This window comes from Triticum urartu, chromosome 2 (genome assembly GCF_003073215.2).
Source record: "Triticum urartu cultivar G1812 chromosome 2, Tu2.1, whole genome shotgun sequence".
Classification (NCBI taxonomy): Eukaryota; Viridiplantae; Streptophyta; class Magnoliopsida; order Poales; family Poaceae; genus Triticum; species Triticum urartu.
The window spans coordinates 651,948,007-651,968,730 of record NC_053023.1 but is presented as its reverse complement, the minus strand read 5'-3'; positions in this window follow the sequence as shown (position 1 = coordinate 651,968,730).

Sequence of the window (20,724 nt, the reverse complement as noted above, 5' to 3'; positions counted from 1 at the left end):
CCATCCCCCAGAACTTTATAAAAAAAGAGAATTAAAAATAAATAAATAAATAAATAAATAATAATTACATTAATTAATTAATCAATAAGTGAATTAATTAAGTTAATTAATCATGTTTAATTAATATAATTAACTAGTTAGTTTAATTAAATAGTACTTAGTTTAACTAAGACCTAATTAACCTAAACAGGGTATGACAGGTGGGTCCCACTGGACCCACATGTCAGTTTGACCGAGTCAACTCCGTTGACTGCTGACGTCAGCATGACATCATGCTGATGTCATTAATTCATCTTCGAATTAATTTAAATAATTAATTAAATACCAGAAATTAATAAAATCTTTAGAAAATCATATCTTTTAATCCGTAATTCGGATGAAAATACTTTGTACATGAAAGTTGCTCAGAACGACGAGACGAATCCGGATATGCAGCCCGTTCATCCGCCATGCATCCCTAGCATAGCAAACACGCAACTTTCCCCCTCCGGTTCGTCCGTCCGAAAATGCAAAACACTGGGAATACCTTCCCGGATGTTTTCCCCCTTCACCGGTACCACCTCGTACCGCGTTAGGGCACGCCTAGCACCACGCTTTGTCATGTCATGCATCGTCATGCATTTGTTTGCATTGTATTTATTGTTTCTTCCCCCTCTTCTCTCGCTAGACACCGAGACCGACGCCGCTGCTACCCAGTATGACTACGGTGTTGATGACCCCTCTCTCTTGCCAGAGCAACCAGGCAAGCCCCCCCTTTGATCACCAGATATCGCTTACTCTTCTCTATACTGCTTGCATTAGAGTAGTGTAGCATGTTACTGCTTTCCGTTATTCCTATCCTGATGCATAGCCTATCCTTGCTACTACTGTTGTTACCATTACCTGCTATCCTACTGCTTAGTATAGGATGCTAGTGTTCCATCAGTGGCCCTACCCTCTTGTCCGTCTGCCATGCTATACTACTGGGCCGTGATCACTTCGGGAGGTGATCACGGGCATATACTATATACTTTACACAGTTACCTTACATATGATACTGTTCGGAGATGGGGGCTGAAGGGGCAGGTGGCTCCATCCCGGTAGAGGTGGGCCTGGGTTCTCGACGGCCCCCGACTGTTACTTTGTGGCGGAGCGACAGGGCAGGTTCAGACCACCTAGGAGAGAGGTGGGCCTGGCCCTGGTCGGCGTTCGCGGATACTTAACACGCTTAACGAGATCTGGGTATTTGATCTGAGTCTGGCCATTTGGTCTATACGCACTAACCATCTACGCGGGAGTAGTTATGGGTATCCCGGCGTCGTGGTATCAGCCGAAGCCTTCGTGACGTCAGCGACTGAGTGGCGTGCGCCGGATTGGACCGTAAGCCTGCTCTTGTATTAAGGGGGCTAGTTCTGCTTCCGGCCGCGTTCGCAACGTGCAGGTGTGCTAAGGGCGATGGGCCCAGACCCCTGTGCGCTTAGGTTTAGACCGGCGTGCTGACCTCTCTGTTGTGCCTAGGTGGGGCTGCGACGTGTTGATCTTCCGAGGCCAGGCATGACCCAGGAAAGTGTGTCCGGCCAAATGGGATCGAGCGTGTTGGGGTATGTGGTGCACCCCTGCAGGGAAGTTAATCTATTCGAATAGCCGTGATCTTCAGTAACAGGACGACTTGGAGTTGTACCTTGACCTTATGACAACTAGAACCGGATACTTAATAAAACACACCCTTCCAAGTGCCAGATACAACCGGGGATCGCTCTCTCACAGGGCGACGAGGGGAGGATCATCGGTTAGGATTATGCTATGCGATGCTACTTGGAGGACTTCAGTCTACTCTCTTCTACATGCTGCAAAACAGAGGCTGCCAGAAGCGTAGTCTTCGAAAGGACTAGCTATCCCCCTCTTATTCCAGCTTTCTGCAGTCCAGTCCACATACAATATCCTTATTCCAGTTGATACCAATGCATACATATGTAGTGTAGCTCCTTGCTTGCGAGTACTTTGGATGAGTACTCACAGTTGCTTTCTCCCTCTTTTCCCCTATCCCTTCTACCTGGTTGTCGCAACCAGATGTTGGAGCCCAGGAGCCAGACGCCACCTTCGACGACGACTCCTACTACACCGGAGGTGCCTACTACTACGTGATGCCCGCTGACGACGACCAGGAGTAGTTAGGAGGATCCCAGGCAGGAGGCCTGCGCCTCTTTCGATCTGTATCCCAGTTTGTGCTAGCCTTCTTAAGGCAAACTTGTTTAACTTATGTCTGTACTCAGATATTGTTGCTTCCGCTGACTCGTCTATGATCGAGCTCTTGTATTCGAGCCCTCGAGGCCCCTGGCTTGTAATATGATGCTTGTATGACTTATTTTATTTGTAGAATTGTGTTGTGATATCTTCCCGTGAGTCCCTGATCTTGATCGTACACGTTTGCGTGTATGATTAGTGTACGATTAAATCGGGGGCGTCACAAGTCTTCTTTGGGTATCCTATGAAGACATATTTCTCCGATTTGGGTTTGAGCTTATCAGGATGAAACTTTTTCACATAAGCATCACAACCCAAAACTTTAAGAAACGACAACTTTGGTTTCTTGCCAAACCATAATTCAGATTGTGTCGTCTCAACGGATTTAGATGGTGCCCTTTTTAACGTGAATGCAGCTGTCTCTAATACATAACCCCAAAACGATAGTGGTAGATTGGTAAGAGACATCATAGATTGCACTATATCCAATAAAGTATGGTTATGACGATCGGACACACCATTATGCTGTGGTGTTCCAGGTGGCATGAGTTTGTGAAACTATTCCACAATGTTTTAATTGAAGACCAAACTTGTAACTCAAATATTTGTCTCCGCGATCAGATCGTAGAAACTTTTTTTCTTGTCACGATGATTTTCCACTTCACCCTGGAATTATTTGAACTTTTCAAATGTTTCAGACTTATGTTTCATCAAGTAGATATACTCATATCTGCTCAAATCATCTGTGAAGATCAGAAAATAATGATACCTGTCGCGAGCCTCAATATTCATCGAACCACATACATCAGTATGTATGATTTCCAACAAATCTGTTGCTCGCTCCATTGTTCCGAAGAACAGAGTCTTAGTCATCTTGCCCATGAGGCATGGTTCGCAAGCATCAATTGATTCATAATCAAGTGATTCCAAAATCCCATCAGCATGGAGTTTCTTCATGCGCTTTACACCAATATGACCTAAACGGCAGTGCCACAAATAAGTTGCACTATCATTATTAATTTTGCATCTTTTGGTTTCAATATTATGATTATGTGTATCACTACGATCGAGATCCAACGAACTATTTTCATTGGGTGTGTAACCATATAAGGTTTTATTCATGTAAACAGAACAACAATTTATTCTCTTACTTAAATGAATAACCGTATAAACATGATCAAATCATATTCATGCTCAACGCAAACACCAAATAACACTTATTTAGGTTCAACACTAATCCCGAAATTATAGGGAGTGTACGATGATGATCATATCAATCTTGGAACCACTTCCAACACACATCGTCACTTCACCCTTAACTAGTCTCTGTTTATTCTGCAACTCCTGTTTTGAGTTACTAATCTTAGCAACTGAACTAGTATCAAATACTGAGGGGTTGCTATAAACACTAGTAAAGTACACATCAATAACATGTATATCAAATATACTTATGTTCACTTTGCCATCCTTCTTATCCGCCAATCAATTGGGGTAGTTCCGCTTCCGGTGACCAGTCCCTTTGTAGTAGAAGCAGTTAGTCTCAGGTTTAGGACCAGACTTGGGCTTCTTCACTTGAGCAGAAACTTGCTTGCTGTTCTTCTTGAAGTTCCCCTTCTTCCCTCTGCCCTTTTCTTGAAACTAGTGCTCTTGTCTACCATCAACACTTGATGTTTTTCTCGATTTCTACCTTCGTCAACTTCAGCATTACGAAGAGCTTGGGAATCGTTTCCGTTATCCCTTGCATATTATAGTTCATCACGAAGTTCTACTAACTTGGTGATGGTGACTAGAGAATTCTGTCAATCACTATCTTATCTGGAAGATTAACTCCCACTTGATTCAAGCGATTGTAGTACCCAGACAATCTGAGCACATGTTCACTAGTTAAGCGATTCTCCTCCATCTTTTAGCTATAGAACTTGTTGGAGACTTCATATCTCTCAACTCGGGTATTTGCTTGAAATATTAACTTCAACTCCTGGAACATCTCATATGGTCCATGACGTTCAAAACGTCTTTGAAGTCCCGATTCTAAGCCATTAAGCATGATGCACTAAACTATCAAGTAGTCATCATATTGAGCTAGCCAAACGTTCATAACGTCTGCATCTGCTCCTGCAATAGGTTTGTCACCTAGCGGTGCATCAAGGACATAATTCTTCTATGCAGCAATGAGGATAAACCTCAGATCACGGATCCAATCCGCATCATTGCTACTAACATATTTCAACACAATTTTCTCTAGGAACATATCAAAATAAACACAGGGAAGCAACAACGCGAGCTATTGATCTACAACATAATTTGCAAAATACTACCAGGACTAAGTTCATGATAAATTTAAAGTTCAATTAATCATATTACTTAAGAACTCCCACTTAGAAAGACATCCCTCTAATCTTCTAAGTGATCACGTGATCCAAATCAACTAAACCATGTCCGATCATCATGTGAGATGGAGTAGTTTCAATGGTGAACATCACTATGTTGATCATATCTACTATATGATTCATGCTCGACCTTTCGGTCTCCGTGTTCCGAGGCCATATCTGTATATGCTTGGCTCGTCAAGTATAACCTAAGTATTCCGTGTGTGCAGCTGTTTTGCACCCGTTGTATTTGAACATAGAGCCTATCACACCCGATCATCACGTGGTGTCTTAGCATGAAGAACTTTCGCAACGGTGCATACTCAGGGAGAACACTTCTTGATAATTAGTGAGAGATCATCTTAAAATGCTACCGACAATCAAAGCAAGATAAGATGCATAAAAGATAAACATCACATGCAATCAATATAAGTGATATGATATGGCCACCATCATCTTGTGCTTGTGATCTCCATCTTCGAAGCACCGTCATGATCACCATCGTCACCGGCGCGACACCTTGATCTCCATCGTAGCATCGTTGTCGTCTCGCCAATCTTATGCTTCCACGACTATCGCTACCGCTTAGTGATAAAGTAAAGCATTACAGTGCGATTGCATTGCATACAATAAAGCGACAACCATATGGCTCCTGCCAGTTGCCGATAACTCGGTTACAAAACATGATCATCTCATACAATAAAATTTAGCATCATGTCTTGACCATATCACATCACAACATGCCCTGCAAAAACAAGTTAGACGTCCTCTACTTTGTTGTTGCAAGTTTTACGTGGCTGCTACGGGCTTAAGCAAGAACCAATCTTACCTACGCATCAAAACCACAACGATAGTTTGTCAAGTTGGTGCTGTTTTAACCTTCTCAAGGACCGGGCGTAGCCACACACGGTTCAACTAAAGTTGGAGAAACTGTCACCCGCTATCCACCTTTGTGCAAAGCACGTCGGGAGAACCGGTCTCGCGTAAGCGTACGCGTAATGTCGGTCCGGGCCGCTTCGTCCAACAATACCGCCGAACCAAAGTATGACATGCTGGTAAGCAGTATGACTTATATCGCCCACAACTCATTTGTGTTCTACTCGTGCATATAACATCAACACATAAAACCTAGGCTCGGATGGCACTGTTGGGGAACGTAGTAATTTCAAAAGTTTCCTACGCACACGCAAGATCATGGTGATGCATAGCAACGAGAGGGGAGAGTGTGATCTACGTACCCTTGTAGACCGACAGCGGAAGCGTTAGCACAACGTGGTTGATGTAGTCGTACGTCTTCACGGCCCGACCGATCAAGCACCGAAACTACGGCACCTCCGGGTTCTAGCACACGTTCAGCTCGATGACGATCCCCGAATTCCGATCCAGCAAAGTGTCGGGGAAGAGTTCCGTCAGCACGACGTCATGGTGACGATCTTGATGTACTACTGTCGCAGGGCTTCGCCTAAGCACAGCTACAATATTATCGAGGACTATGGTGGAAGGGGGCACCGCACACGGCTAAGAATATGATCACGTGGATCAACTTGTGTGTCTAGGGGTGCCCCCTGCCTCCATATATAAAGGATCAAAGGGGGGGTACGCCGGCCAGGAGAGGGCGCGCCAGGAGGAGTCCTACTCCCTCCGGGAGTAGGATTCCCCCCTTTCCTAGTTGGAATAGGATTCGGGAGGGGGGAAAGAGGAGAGAGAGAAGGAAGGGGGGCGCCGCCCCCCTCTCCTTGTCCTATTTGGACTAGGGGGGAGGGGCACGCGGCCCAGCCCTGGCCACTTCTCCTCTCTTCCACTAAAGCCCACTAAGGCCCATATACCTCCCGGGGGGTTCCGGTAACCTCCCGGTACTCCGGTAAAATCCCGATTTCACCCGAAACACTTCCGATATCCAAATATAGGCTTCCAATATATAAATGTTTATGTCTCGACCATTTCGAGACTCCTCGTCATGTCCGTGATCACATCCGGGACTCCGAACAAACTTCGGTACATGAAAATGCATAAACTCATAATATAACTGTCATCGAAACCTTAAGCGTGCGGACCCTACGGGTTCGAGAACAATGTAGACATGACCGAGACACGTCTCTGGTCAATAACCAATAGCGAAACCTGGATGCTCATATTGGCTCCTACATATTCTACGAAGATCTTTTATCGGTCAGACCGCATAACAACATATGTTGTTCCCTTTGTCATCGGTATGTTACTTGCCCAGGATTCGATCGTCGGTATCTCAATACCTAGTTCAATCTCGTTACCGGCAAGTCTCTTTACTCGTTCCGTAACATATCATCCTGAAACTAACTCATTAGTTGCAATGCTTGCAAGGCTTATGTGATGTGCATTACCGAGAGGGCCCAGAGATACCTCTCCGACAATCGGAGTGACAAATCCTAATCTCGAAATACGCCAACCCAACATGTACCTTTGGAGACACCTGTAGAGCACCTTTATAATCACCCAGTTACGTTGTGACGTTTGGTAGCACACAAAGTGTTCCTCCGGCAAACGGGAGTTGCATAATCTCATAGTCATAGGAACATGTATAAGTCATGAAGAAAGCAATAGCAACATACTAAATGATCGGGTGCTAAGCTAATGGAATGGGTCATGTCAATCAGATCATTCACTAATGATGTGATCCCGTTAATCAAATAACAACTCTTTGTCCATGGTTAGGAAACATAACCATCTTTGATTAACGAGCTAGTCAAGTAGAGGCATACTAGTGACACTCTGTTTGTCTATGTATTCACACATGTATTATGTTTCCGGTTAATACAATTCTAGCATGAATAATAAACATTTATCATGATATAAGGAAATAAATAATAACTTTATTATTGCCTCTAGGGCATATTTCCTTCACCATACGCGCGGGAGCAGAGGTAACCCGGCGCGGGAGTAGAGGTAACCCAGCGCGGCCACGGAGTTGGGCGGCGCCTGCCTCCTCTGCTGCAAGCAGTTCACAAGTACCACGGCGGCACGGGGCGCAGAGCCAGCCGCAGTGGTTACTGGGAGAGGAGAGGCCGGTGGCGGTTCGAGCGCGGGGTTGCGCGGGGACAACCCAAAATCCTTCGGCGGTTTAGAGCGGGCGGCGTTTTAGCGCAATCTTGGTTGGCAGGCCTCATTGGCGGGTGCAGCCGAGGAGCGACGGCTCGAGGCCGCGGCTACACGCAACAGGAAGCGATGGCTCGAGGCCGTGGGTTGCCGCGGTGGTCATCATCATAGCGTGATGTAGTTGCGGGTCAAGGCACGGCGCGGTGCATGACGGTAACCCGGACTAGCAGCAAGGCGCCGGCGACTCCGACGAACGACGAGGTACGGTGGCGACTCGGACGTGAGGCAAGGCGCGCCCCGTGGTGGCCGAGGAGACCGGGTTGGTGCGGGGAGACGGCTGGATGGCGACTCGCAGCGCTCGGCGCCTGACGTGGCTGTTCTGTGATTACTCAAGGTCGATCACGACCGGTCAATGAGCGGGCGAAGGTACAGACAGATGTAGTAGCAGAAGCGATTTGGCCAGGGGCAATTTTAGGCAGCGGCGACCGGCCGGGTTGATGCGCAGCTTCGGAGGCAAGCAGAGGCGGCCTTGCAATGAAGCAAAATAGTCTCAGCAGCTTGAAGGCGACGGCGAGCGTCGGGAGCGGCAAACCAGCGCAGGCAGCTCAGTCGCGGTAAACCGGCGAAGGCAGCTTGGTCCGTTTCAATGGGGACGGCGACTGACGTGGTGCACTAGACCCGGCCAGACCGGCGCCTCGGCAGAGGCTGTAAACATTGGGTATTGAGATTGGCGGCTTGGCGGTCGTCCCCGTGAAGCGTTGGCGGAATCTTGACCGCGGCGGATTTACCGCTACGGGCCACCGCGGCGGGTCACCGAAGCCAGGCCGCTCGGGGGCGCCGGTTTGAAACAGCGTGACCAGGTCGTGGAGACCGCTCCAGATGCGGTCGTACTGGTGGAGTAAGGGCACTCCGGCAGGTCAAAAGGGGTGCCTCTGTGTCGGCGCTTGGTTGGAGGAGGGGGGACCCGGCAGCTCAGCCGCGGGGGAGCCCCGGCAGCCATGGCTGGTTCAATGCGGCCGGCGCAGAGGGGAAGCTGCAAGGTGAGCCAACCTACAACAGCGATTTGAAGCGGAGACGCCTCGGGGCCGGGCACAGCAGGAGCGATAGCGAGGCCAGCTCGTGGTGGTGGAGGTAACCCGGCGAGGCAGCGAAATCGGAGCGTTTCGTCAGCGGGAACACCCGGCGTCTTAATCTGCACAAGCTGCAACAGAGGCGGACGATAGAGACGACGGCTCGGGCACAGGCCTGGCGAGAGAGAGAAGCTCGGGCGCGGGGAAGCCCGTGGCGATGCGGAGACGGCGCAGAAGCCAGCCGGAGCGGAGCGGAACAGGCCGCAGCCATGCCGGCTCAGGCGCAGCCATGGCAGCCCAAGCGCGGCCTTGGTAGCCTGGAGGCGAGCGGCGGGGCGGGTCGGCCTTGGATCGGGTGCAGCGTGGAGGAGTTATGGCGATTCCACAACAACGATAGTGGAGGAGTCCGGGTTGTTGACGAGGCGGTCGGCTTGACGTGGGCGCGTTGACCCGACCGGGCCACGGCGGTTCTGGTTAGGCGATTTGACGATGTGGAAAATTGCGCGAGGCAGCAGCGAGGCGCTCGGTCGGGTGACTCAAAATCCGGATCGTTACCGTTTTCCTTTCCTGGATCGGGATTAACTTGCCAAGTTTCGTGTATCATCGTTGGACCATGGATTAAATCCTCCTTTTCTTTCCTTTGGCGGATCAGCTTTCTAGCGGTAGTACACGGACTGAACTTGACCCGGCGTGCGATGGTTCAGAATTTTTGCCTACCTCGGCGACACATATCACGACGATAGCGCACAACCCGCCAAACCCTAATCTCTTTTTGAACTCAAACTTGTACTGGCCTTCGATCTGATTATTTGCCTTTAAAAATACAAATCCTTCCTTGAAGATTCTTCTTCGTTCGAAAATTGCGAATTTTTCGATCTTTTAGAAAGATCCCTTCAAAAACTCAACCCCATCGTGTGTTAGCCCCACGGTGGGTGCCAACTGTCGTGGAATTGTCACAGCAGATGTCCTTAGTATGAGGACTTAGTCGCGAGGCCAACGCATCTATGTGGTAGCTTGAGAGGGGTTGAGCGGAATAGAGAGACGCAACGCAAGACAAGGGTTTAGACAGCTTCGGGCCCCGGGAAACATCATCCGGTAACAACCCTACATGCTATTTGAGGCTAGATCTCATTATCATCACGAGGGAGTCACCGTAAACCGGCTCTCCTCTAGTTGTGTCTAGCCATAGAGATTGTTTCTTGCCCGTCCCCCTTTGAGGAGCCCTGCCCCTCCTTATATATGTTGAAGGGGCGGGTTACATGTGGAGTCTAACTCGGACTTTAACTTAAACTATTTTGACTTCCCTTCCTGGGCTTCCTAACGTCTGCCGGTTTAACATTGTTCTGCCGGTTTAACATTGTTCTGCCGGTTTAACATTGTCTGCCGGTTTAACATTGTCTGCCGGTTTAACACTGTCTGCCGGTTTAACCCCAGCCGGTTTACCGTCTGTCTTAGCCATCTGTCTTGACTCTCTGTCTTAACTCTCCGTCGGTTTACCATCCGCCGGTTTACCAAGTCCCAGCCAGTTTACAACTCCAGTCGGGTCATACCGCGGGGTATATCCCCGACACCGATGCTGAATCTTATGAAATTAATACTGCTTTGCTGAATCTTGTCATGAAAGATCCGTTTTCCGGCCTTCCTAATGAAGATGCCGCTACCCATCTAAATAGCTTTGTTGATTTGTGTGATATGCAAAAGAAGAAAGATGTGGATAACGATATTGTTAAATTGAAGCTATTTCCTTTGTCGCTTAGAGATCGTGCTAAAGCTTGGTTTTCGTCTTTGCCTAAAAATAGTATTCACTACTGGAATCAGCTACTGTGCCATCTGCCAGCTCTTTGCCGTCAGCTAGCGGACGGCAAAGAAGCTCTTTGCCATCAGCTACCAAACAGCAGACGGCAAAGAACTGGCTGCCAGTTCTTTGCCGTCGGCTAGCGGACGGCAAAGAGGGAGGGGCCCCACTGACGAGCTGCTAAAAAAAACCTAACGCCCCCCCTCTTTGCCGTCCGCTAGCGGACGGCAAAGAGGAAAAAGGCGGACGGCAAAGGGGGGCGGACGGCAAAGAGGGAGGGACCCACTAACGTTAACGGTCGCGCCCCACCCCGCCCCTCTCTCTCTCTCTTTCTCTCCCCAGTTACTCACCGCCGCCCCGTCGCCCCACCACCCCGCCGCCGCCCCAGCGCCCCCCGCCCCGTCGCCCCGTCCCTCCACCACCCGCGCCGCCGGCGCCCCGCCCCGTCGCCCCCGCCGCCCGCCGCTCGTGGGCGCCGCCACGCCCCGGCGCCCCGGCACCCCCGCGCCCCGCCGCCCGCGGCCGGGCCCGGCCCCGTCGCCATGCCGCCCGGCGCCGCCCCCCTAGGCCGCCCCGCCCCCCTCCTCCGCCGCCCCAAGGCCGCCCCGCCCCCTCCTCCACCCAGGTGAGCTCTCTGCCTCCTTTTTTTTTCCTTTTTTCTGTTTTTTTAGTTTTAGGTTTATGTTTAGTTTAGATTTAGTTTTAGTTTTAGTTTTAGGATTAGTTTTAGGATAATTTTAGGATTAGTTTTAGTTTTAGGAAAGAAGAAGAAGAGAAAAAGAGGAGAGGAGAAGAAGAAGAGGAGGAGGAGGAGGAGAAAAAAGAAGAAGAGGAAGAAGAAGAAAAAAGAGGAGAGGAGGAGAAGAAGAAGAGGAAAAAGGAAAGGAGGAGGAAGAAGAAGAAGAAGAAGAAGAAGAAGAAGGAAAAAAAGGAAGAAAAGGAAGAAGAGGAAGAAGAAGAAAAGGAAAAAAGGAAAAAAAAAACCCGACCCGACACGGTACCCAGACCCCGACACGACACCCCGACCCCGAGACCCCGACCCCGACACCCCGACCCCGAGACCCCGACCCCGACACCCCGACCCTGAGCCTGACCCGACACCCTGACCCCGACACCACACCCCGACCCCGAAACAACACCCCGACACCGACACGGCACTACCCCGACATCGACACGACACCCTGACCCCCCGACCCCGAAACAGCACCCCGACCCCGACACGGCACCCCGACACCGACAGGACACCCCGACCCCCGACACCTCCCGGAAAGGTGTTCTTTGGCCTTCCAGAGGCCGACGGGGTCATATATTTGTGAATTATTAGTTAGGTCATATATTTTTCGATTTTGTTATGAAAAACATCATATATAATTGTGTTGATCGTGTAGTTTGAAATGTGCAGTTGTTTCATCGCTGCGAGGTTTGGTGTTCGACGACCTCGCCGTGCGTTTGACGAGCTCTGCCCCTTTGTTCGTGGGTGAGCACAAATGACAAGTCCTCCTCCCCCATTAATTATTTGATCTATTCCGATGAAACTTGATAGCTAGCTATATATGTGTCTTGAATCATCAGTATGCGTAACCAATATGTGTCTCCCGTTCGAAAGCGTCATAGTTATAAATATGCATGCATTTGCATATTTATAACCTTGATTCTTTCGAATTGTCCAACGCTATCCATGGACATCCCGAGTATGTGTAGATTGGGTTCGTTTTCCCATATGCTTTGCTCCGGATCCGACGCATAAATTTCGTCAGTGCCTCCCCTGTTGTTCTCCGGGTACACATCCTCTCTGTTTATTGCAGAGACGTGTATTAGGAGAACAGCGGGGAGGTGCTGCCGAAATTTTGCATCGGATCCGGAGCATAGCATGGGAAAATGAACCCAATCTACACATACACGGGTGGGGTTAGGACCTATCATTACCTACTAGAGTGTAGGTTGCATGGACGTAATAAAATTGACAAAGTAGATCAACTGATGAATATATACATGGTGAATTACATATATAATTGTTGTGTGTCCAGTAGCTCTGAAAGTCAAGATGAGTGACCGTGCATGGATGTATACCGGTCACACTGGTCAGAACAAATGGAGCGCTGAATGGTTCATAAAAACCAAGGGGTTTGTGCAAGCCGCATTTGCAAATGGCCAAAAGAAAACCTGGTGCCCCTGTTTCCGGTGCGGCAATTGGGAAAAGAAGACAGAGGCTGAAATGGGCAAACACCTGCAGAAGAGTGGTTTTACGCCCGATTATACGGTGTGGACATTTCATGGTGAGTCTGCCCAACGACGAGCATGGTACCGGGATGGAAAACATGGTGCAAGACTATGATGATGCTCGGGATTCGGACGAGGAGATGGAGGAATCTGCAAAGGCCTTCAATGAAATGTTGGAGTCTTCAAAACGTCCGCTCCACAAGCACACTGAGCTTTGTCAGTTGGATGCCATCTCACAAGTAATGGCTCTGAAGGCTCAGTTCAACTTGGGCAGAGAATGCTATGACGCAATTATGACAGTATTTGGACGCTTTCTACCCAAAGGCCATGTAATGCCTGCAAACCTGTACCAGTCGGACAAAATCCTCCGTGCACTGAAGATGCCCTATGAGAAGATACATGCCTGTGAGAAAGGATGTGCCTTATTTAGGCTTGACTATGCGGACTTGAACTATTGTCCCATTTGCAAGTCTTCCAGGTATATTGTGGCAGACAACGGTATGGGTGAGAAGACACAGACCAAAATCCCCGTTAGTGTTCTTCGGTATATGCCAATCGTACCAAGACTTCAACGTCTTTTCATGGTCGAAGAGACGGCCAGACAGATGACATGGCACAAAACAGGCAAAAGAACCGAACTAGATGCAGATGGGAATCTGATGATGGTACACACATCGGATGGTGTTGCATGGAAAAAGTTTGATGAATTACATGCTGACAAAGCGGCAGATCCGAGGCATCCTCGAGTCGGCATCAGCACGGATGGGTTCAGTGTGTTTGGTATGACGGCAGCCCAATACAGTTGTTGGCCCGTATTTGTCTTTCCACTCAATCTCCCCCCCGGACAGATTATGCAAAGAAAGAACATTTTCCTGACGTTGATAATTCCAGGACCCAACTATCCGGGGAAAAATATGAATGTGTACATGCAGCCGCTTAAGGACGAATTGCAAGAAGCCTGGGATAATGGGTTCAAGACATACGACGCCTTTAGCAAACAGAACTTCATAATGCGTGTCTGGTACAAGTACTCGACGCATGACTTGCCGGCGTATGCGCTATTCGTTGGCTGGTGTGTGCATGGAAGGTTCCCGTGCCCCACATGCAAGGGAGCTCTTGAGTTTCGTTGGCTTCAGGCCGGTCGCAAGTTTTCTTGCTTCGACATGCATAGACAGTTCCTGGATCCTCGCCATAAGTTCAAGAAAGACAAGAAGAACTTCATCAGGGGTAGAGTTGTCAAAAACTCTGCACCACCTGCATTGACAGGCCAACAGACCCTGGATCAGTTAAACGCTCTCGAGCCAGATCCACAACGTCCAGGGTACTTCAAGGGGTATAATACTAAGCACGCGTGGACTCACAAAACATGCTTATGGGATCTGCCTTACTTCAAAGACCTCCTTTGCAACATCGACGTGATGCACATTGAGAAGAATATCGCCGAGGCACTTTTTGGTAGATTGTTCGGCATAGATGGGAAGTCAAACGATAATACTAAGGCTAGAGTCGATCTGGAGGCGCTATGTGATAGGCCGTTACAAAACATGAAAGAACCGAAAGGAAAGCAGAACTGGATGAAGCCAAAGGCATGGTTCAATCTTGGAAGGCCAGCTATGAGGGAAATTCTCTTGTGGGTGCAACAGCAGTTGATGTTCCCCGATGGGTATGCAGCGAATCTAAAGAGGGGAGCGAATCTTGATAAACTAAAGATATTTGGTCTCAAGAGTCATGATTGGCACATATGGATTGAGCGGGTAATGCCGGTGATGTTGTGTGGCTTCATCCCTGAGGATGAATGGCTAGTACTAGCAGAACTCAGCTATTTCTTCCGTGTTCTTTGTGCGAAAGAACTATCGCCTGGCGTGCTAGAAGAAATGGAAGAGTTGGCGCCGGAGTTGATCTGCAAGTTAGAGAAGATCTTTCCACCGGGCTTCTTTAATCCAATGCAGCATTTGATTTTGCATCTCCCGACCGAGGCAAGATTGGGGGGCCCGTGCAAAATCGTTGGTGCTACCCAACTGAGAGGATGCAGAAGACGCTTCGAGAAAAATGTAAAAATAAACGTAGAATTGAAGCATCGATGGCCGAGGCATTCATCACAGAGGAGGCGGCAGACTTCGTAACAGCGCACTACGAAGCCAAAAATCGTCATTTGCATAATGCGAAGCCTCGGTACAATGCTGACGAGCCTAAAAAGGGTGGATCCAACCTCAGCCTATTCAAAGGGAATCTCGCACGAGCTAGTGTTTCACATCCAGTATCTTTGGATAACGAAGAATGGCGGACCATTTCGTTGTATATCTTCAACAACCTGATAGAAGTGTGGCCGTACATCGAGTAAGTTCTCGGTACATTGTTTCGCAACTTCTATTTCCTTTGAACTGCTCTTATTCCTGGATATGTCATACAGTCGATACGTCGCCATATTCTCGTATGGAGCGGAGATCCAAAAGGATTCCGTCGAAGAGTATGAGCTTCTCGCAAAGCAAGGAGGCGGCTATCCCGGTTTCATCTCTTGGTTCAACAAACGGTAATTTCTATTAGACAATTTCATTTCATTCGCTAATTTGTGCATAATGCAACAATCCTTTCATATTAAACTTGTAGGCTAATTCAGAGTCTATGGACGCTGAATTGAGACAAGTCGCTAATGGTTTTGACTATAAGGTCCATTCATTTGACAAGTACGACATCAACGGGTATCGCTTTCGTACCTATGGCAAAGAGCTATCCATGGCCGACCGAAAGTCTACAAATTGTTGTGTATCTGCTATCGGCGAAGGAGGTACCAAGTATTATGGGAGAGTTGAAGCAATTTATGAACTTCTGTTCTATGGTGAAAACCCACTGAATGTCGTAGTCTTCAAATGTTATTGGTTTCAGCTGAAGGAGACTAGAAGGACTCATGAACATATAGGGCTAGTTGAAATCAACCAAAGCACCCATTTAGATGTTCCTGATGTCTATATTACGGCTCAACAGGCAACCCAAGTATTCTATCTATCATGGGCCTACCAAACTAATCCAAATCTGAAAGGTTGGGATGTCGTTTATGAAGTGCTGCCACGTGCTAGACTTTCTCCCCCAAAGGAAGAGGATTATGAACCTCACATTAACCCAGACACATATGAAGGAGAATTCTTCCAAGAGACACATCTTTCCAAAAAGCGTTTCAAGAACCACTATACTTCACCCCAAAACATTGAAGTAGACAGCGACAATGAATCCGACATCACCCCAGAGGAGGAACAAGAAGAGCCAGAACAAGAAGAGGTTACTGCTGCGGATGACCTGTCAATGCTTGACCGATTACGTCAAGGTGGCCTTGCACATGTTGATGCCAATGAACCCTATGAGCCCATCATTGATTATAGTGATGATGATTATGCATTTATTGATGATACTGATCGTGATTATTAGTAGTGTCAGGTATTCAATTTTTTTATGTTGTACTTGATGATGATACACTTAAGTGATATACATATTATTATTCATGTCCGTACTTTTTTTATGTTGTACTAATTTCGTTTATTCTTTGTCATGGATGGTGTTGAAAGATGGTGGGCGCTGGTTGGGAGCGCGCCGAGACCCCTTCTTCATCGGCGCGTGTGCGAGGTCTTCCATTCCACACGCACCTCTCCGCCGAGCGTTGCTGGACAGTATGGCGACACCGCAGAGCCCTTCTTCGTCGACCGTGGTGCTCAGCAGGGGACGGGGTAAGAAGAAGAGAGGAGGTGGAGCACGTGGTCACGGGAGAGGAGGTAGGGTGACTCTTACGGCGCCTTCCTCGCCGCCGCCCCCAGCTGTTTCACCCGAGCACGTGACTGCTAGGGTGGACTCGTTTGAGGAGGAGGCTGCACGGACTCCGGTCCACGGGTCTTCGGCCCACGAGCGTCAGGTCGACGGGCCTTCGGCCCACGAGACCCTGGAGGAGCACACGTCTGGATGGGGTACCTGGTCGGTTCAGCCTGAGGAGCTGAGTGGCCACGCTGATGATGGCGGGGAGCCGAGTGGCCATGCTGATGATGGCGGGGAGCCGACTGATGAGGAGGGGGAGGAGGGGGGCAGCGTCTACCAGCATGGTGCTACACGGCTCCCGTCCGTGCCAGCGACCCGCGAGCAGAGGTGGTTGATTTTCCCTGATGGGGAGAGGTAAGTGCATTTAATCTTTTTGTACCTTCTGCATTCACGTTTCTTTAAATAACTGATGTGTTGGCCTTGTCATGCTGCAGGGGTTGGGACCACCATGAAAGTGTCCGCCGGCCCAACTCCGTCCTTGGAGTTCTGATTCGGCAAAACTTCCTAGGGTTTGTCACGTTGCCTGGTGAGGGTCGGCTTCCAGAGGTTGGATTGACTTGGGAGCACTACTTGGCTGCCCCGGCCCCGCCGGGTGAGATTATCGACGGTGTCTTGTGCAAGACGAGGGCAGACGTCGTGATCAGAAAGTTCTGGGTAATTGCTCCTTTACACAATTAAAAATATTCAACTAGCTAGTTATTAATTGTACTAATCAATATTGTCTCATTTGATTGCAGACATTCTACAGGTGTGAGGAGGAGGCGGATCATGTTATCCACAAGGAGTGCAAGCGCCTACTTCAGAACTTACGGCATGAGGTTCGGGTGCAGGCTGTTCGAGACTACTACGCCAGGCGTGGTATTAAGAAGCCCAAGCAGGAGTGCCGCGATAAGTTCTTGAGTAAGGAGAAGTACATGAAGGTAGTTCTTAAGGCCTTGTACTTACTTCCTTCATTTAGTAATTCATAGCCGTAGCGCTCAAGTTTCTATTTGCTAACTTAGGCCCCTCCGAGATGGTGTGCGGATCGGATGGATTGTTGGGAGGTGTTGGTCAATGCGTGGTGCTCAAAAGAATGGCTGGCCACCCACAAAGAGGCCAAGGACAAACGTGCCCAAATGGAAGGTGTGCCACACCACCAAGGCAGCTCCAACTTATTTCAGTACGGGCGGAACTGGGTATGTGGTTTGCTTCATGATTCATGCAATTCATTCATCATGCTAGCTTTAGCCCTTTAATTACTAATTTACTTTGTTTCTCTCTTTCAGGCACGCTACAATAAGGCGGATAAGGTGCCAGAGGTGTACGACCTGTATGCCATGGCCCACACTGGCCCTTACAAGAAAGTCAAGGCATTCTCTGCGTCTGACCTCGATGATCCAAAGAACTTCACCAACATCTCCGCCCACGACAAGCTTGTGCAATATAGAGATCAGGGGAAGGCGAGGAAAGGGGAGGACTTTAACCCGAGCCAGGGTCCCATTGATACAGAGCTGCTGATGATATCTGGTGGCGGGAGGTCCCATGGCTCCATAGCCATGGGAGATGGACTTATCCGTTGTCCTAGCACTCTCCCGGAGATCAAGGCGCGCCAGTCGAGCTCCGCTCCTGAGATAAGGCCTCGTGAACGGCCAGTCCAACTCGCCTTCAAGGTTAGTTATACGTACTCAGCTATCTTTCTCCATTACATTGTGTGCGCTTCCATCAATGATTACAAATGGTCATGTGAGTGGTGTTGCAGGCTGCTATACAGAGTGAGAGAGTTAGAACGGAGAAACTTCTGGCGGAGGCGGCGGAGAGGCAGCGGGAGTTGGAGGAGAAGACGACAAAGATGTTGGAGCAGGAGAGGGCACGGAATGACATGCAGGCAAGGGCCATGTACGAGCTCCTTGTGGTAAGTTTCTTCTGCAGATTACTTGCTAGTCTTAACATTTGAGTCTCATTACTAACTAGTATGACTCTGTTGTGAAAACCAAATGTGCAATCTGTGTGCGAGAAGTCCGTTCAGACCGCTCCGCCGATGCCAGTGATTGCTCCTGGGAGCACGGTGAGTTTAATTTGAATGGACATTACTTGCTAGTCTTAACATTTGAGTGCCATAATGCTAACGAGACATTGGAAATGATCTTTGGTGCAGCTTAACTCCAGAAACGCATCGCACGATCCTTCTCCAGCTACCGGCGCGAGCCAGCCCGCTCCTTCTCCAGCTACCGGCGCGAGCCAGCCCGCTCCTGCACCTCCGTGATCACGGTAAGTTTCTCTAGTGTTTTGCTTAACAAATGCATAAAGACCTAGACTTAGCTTTATTTCCTCCAATAGGCCTACCATAATGACCTAGAGTTAGCTTCTTTTCCTCCAAAATGACTTAATAAGCTTACTGACCTCATAAACCATCCATTCTACCTAAGTTAGCTCTAAAATGACTCATTTTACCTTAGTTAGCTTACAAGTGATCCAATTTATCCAAGTTAGCTCTAAAATGACCCATTTTACGTAGATTAGCTCCTAAATGATCCATTTTACCTACGTTAGCTTTAAAATGACCCATTTCACCTAGGTTAGCTCCAAAATGACCCATTTCACCTAAGTTAGCTCAAAAACGATCCATTTTACCTTAGGTAGCTCAAAAACGTGGCATTTCACCTTAGTTAGCTCATAAAAGACCGATTTCAACTAAGTTAGCTCCAAAATGATCAATTTCACCTAGGTTAGCTCATAAACGACCCATTTCACCTAGGTTACCTCATAAACGACCCATTTGACCTAGGTTAGCTCATAAATGACTCATTTCACCTAGGTTAGCTCATAAACAACCTATTTCACCTAGGTTAGCTCATAAACGACCCATTTCACCTAGGTTTGCTCATAAACGACTCATTTCACCTAACTTAGCTCATAAACGACCCATCTCACCTAGGTTTGCTCATAAACGACTCATTTCACCTAGGTTTGCTCATAAACGACCCATTTCACCTAGGTTTGCTCATAAACGACCCATTTCACCTAACTTAGCTCCAAAATGATCCATTTCACCTAGGATAGCTCATAAACTACCCATTTCACCTAGGTTAGCTCATAAACGATACATTTCACCTAAGTTAGCTAATATATGGCATATACTTCTTCTTCTAGTCTTCTTCTTCTATTCTTTTTCTTCTAGTCTAATTCTTCTTCTAGTCTTCTTTTTCTAACTTTCTTATTTGTCATTTTGCAGGTTTCATTCACTTCACGGAAGCCAGCTTCCTATGATGGATTGCTTGCTTTTTCCTGTTTTTTCCTTTGATGCACTTCTTGTATTCTGCTCGCTTGCTATGATTAAACTTTGCATATTGTAATATGTATGGATCGATGGAACTATGTGCAACCTACTATGTATGTATGGATGGATATATATGTGCTGGATATTTATTATGTTGGATATATATGTGCTGGATATTTATGTGATGGATATATATGTGCTGTGAAATATTTGTTGTGATAATTGTTGGATATAAGAAAAACAGAAGAAAAAAGAGGCAGTGCAGGCTCTTTGCCGTCCGCGGCAGATGGCAAAGACCCCTTTGCCGTCGGTGGCAGACGACAAAGGGGGCACGTGGCGCCCACCTGTGCTTCTTGGGGATGGACCATTTGGCCAATTTGCCTACCGTGGCGGACGACAAAGCCAAGCTGATGGCAAAGACTTTGCCTTTGCCGTCCGCCGGGCGGACGGCAAAAAGAGTGGGCGCTGACGTATAGCTGATGTCATCTGGCGGACGGCAAAGAGGCGCTCAAATTTGCTGTCCGCTGGCGGACGGCAAAGGCAGCCGTTAGCCGCCTAACGGAGTAACACTGGCGGACGTGCAACATTTTGCCGTCCCCCCCTCTTTGCCGTCAGCCGCTGTAGGCAAAGGGCTCTTTGCCGCCCGCCATAAAAAGCAGATGGCAAAGGACCTGTTTGCCGACCCTATCTTTGCCGTCACTGTTTGCCGTCTTCCGCGGACGGCAAAGTGCTTTGCCGTCAGCCGTCCCTGCCTTTGCCGTCCGCCATGGCAGACGGCAAAGTACTGGATTCCTGTAGTGATTGATTCATGGAATAAGTGCAAAGATGCTTTTATCTCTAAATATTTTCCTCCCGCTAAGATCATCTCCCTTAGGAATGATATTATGAATTTGAAGCAACTTGATCATGAACATGTTGCAC